This window comes from Salvelinus sp. IW2-2015, unplaced genomic scaffold, assembly GCF_002910315.2.
Source record: "Salvelinus sp. IW2-2015 unplaced genomic scaffold, ASM291031v2 Un_scaffold631, whole genome shotgun sequence".
NCBI classification, from domain to species: Eukaryota; Metazoa; Chordata; class Actinopteri; order Salmoniformes; family Salmonidae; genus Salvelinus; species Salvelinus sp. IW2-2015.
Window position 1 is genome coordinate 18,397 of NW_019942586.1, and position 2,500 is coordinate 20,896.

Consider the following 2,500-nt stretch of genomic DNA (forward strand, 5'->3'; position numbering starts at 1 on the left):
GCTGTCCACAATGTCTATACACACCATCATATATACTGAACAAAAATATAAACACAATATGTAACAATTTAAAATATTTTACTGAGTTAAAGTTCATATAAGGAATTAGTCAATTGAAATAAATGAATTAGACCCTAATCTATGGATTTCACATGACTGGGAATACAGATATGCATCTGTTTGTCATCAGCTGTCGGGGTCTCAGACGATCCTGCAGGTGAAAAGCAGGATGTGGAGGGGCTGGCGTGGTTACACGTGGTCTGTGGTTGTGAGGCCGCTTGGGCGTGCTGTCAAATTCTCTAAAAAGAATTTGGAGGCGGCTTATGGTAGAGAAATTAACATTCAATTATCTGGCAACAGCTCCGGTGGACATTCCTGCAGTCAGCGCGTCCCTCAAAACATGGACATCTGTGGCATTGTGTTGTGTGACAAAACTGCACATTTTAAAGTGGCCTTTTATTGTCCTCAGCACAAGGTGCACCTGTGTTACTGATCATGCTGTTTAATTTACATTTAAGTCATTTAGCTGACGCTCTTATCCAGAGCGACTTACAAATTGGAAAGTTCATACATATTCATCCTGGTCCCCCCGTGGGGAATGAACCCACAAACCCTGGCGTTGCACAGCGGACAGCAGCTACTCTTCCTGGGGTTTATTATGGATCCCCATTAGTTCCTGCAAGACAGCAGCTACTCTTCCTGGGGTCCAACAAAATAAAGCTTTTACTGCAGTGGGYTAAATCGCGGTCCAACAAAGTGATTCAATCAATGYCTCAACTGTCTCAAGGCTTTAAAATCCTTCTTTAGCCTCCCCTTCATCTACACTGATTGAAGTGGATTTACCAAGTGGCATCAATAGGGGATTATAGCTTTCACCTGGATTCACCTGGTCAGTCTGTCATGGAAAGAGAAGTAGTTCCTATTGTTTTGTACACCCAGTGTATATAAATATATATACATAAAGGTGTGTTTAGACCGTATGGACAATGAGCAGTAGTCATATCGGATGGTGTGTATAGGCAGTAGTTATATAGGATGGTGTGTATAGGCAGTAGTTATATAGGATGGTGTGTATAGACAGTAGTCATATCGGATGGTGTGTATAGGCAGTATGGACAGTATATGAATCGAAAAGGTGTGTGCAGCAATAGTTATATAGGATGAACCATGGCTAGAATACAGTATATATACATATGAAGTGGGTAAAACAGTATGTAAACATCACAGGAGGTTGGTGGCACCTTATTTTGGGAGGACGGGCTGGTGGTAAAGACTGGAGTGGAATCAGCGGAAGGGCATCAAATACGTCAATCACACAATGTGTTTGATGCCCGTTCCATTCGCTCCGTTCCAGCCATTATTATGAGCCGTCCTCCCCTCAGCAGCCTCCTCTGGTAAACATTATTAAAGTGACCAGTGTTCAATGACTATGTACATAGGACAGCAGTCTCTAAGGTGCAGGGTCGAGTACCGGGTGGTAACCGGATAGTAACAGTGACCAAGGTTCAGGGCAGGGTACCGGGCAGAGGCCGGCTAGTAGGGAATGTTTAACAGTCTGTTGGCCTGGGGATAGAAGCTGTTCGTCAGTCTCTCGGTCCCCGCTTTGATGTACCTGTACTGTCTCTGCCTTCTAGATGGTAGCAGGGTGAACAGGCTGTGGCTCGGGTGGCTGAGGTCCTTGATGACCTTCCCGGCCTTCCTGTGACACCGGGTGCCGCAGGGCAGGAAGTGTGCCTCCGGTGATGCGTTGGGCTGACCACGCCACTATCAGGAGAGCCCTGCCGTTGCGGACGGTGCAATAGCCGTACCAGCCCGATAGTTTGTGTGAGGGTTTTAGTGGCCAAGCTGAATTTATTTTCCTGGCACCGCTTCACCAGGGCTCTCACCTCTTTCCTGTAGGTTGTCTCGTCATGGTTGGTAATCAGGCCCATCACTGTTGTCGTTAGCAAACTCCCTGTTCACCTAGTCTGGGTGAACAGGAAGTACAGGAAGGGGCAGGAAGGGGCTGAGCATGCACCTCTGTGTGGTCCCCCGTATTGAGGATCAACGTGGTGTTTTGGCCTACATTCACCCCTTGGGGTCAGCCCAGGGGGTCACATAAGACCCTGTGAAAAAAAACAAGCCGTGGGCCGAATCGTAACTTCCCACCTGAGACCTGAATTTGTACTTAAGTCATGCATTGATGTCAATAGAAGACTTAAATCCCAAAATGTGACTTAATAAGTGCAGGTTAGGAATTGCCCCCACCCCCCCAAAGTGTTTTTCTGTCACAATAACTTAACAGTACATCTCATCTCAAAAAAATTCTGGATATATAGTTTATTAAAAAAATGTACTCTTCACATTGCGATGGAAGGATATGATATCTCTGTACTGTACTAACTACAAGGTCAGGAAGTTACTTGCCTTGTCTTCAAACAATGCCTCCATCAAAGCTCAGATGAAAAGCCTTCTAAAAGTACCTCGTCGGCAACATTGCTCCGAGAGAGAGAGAGAGAGT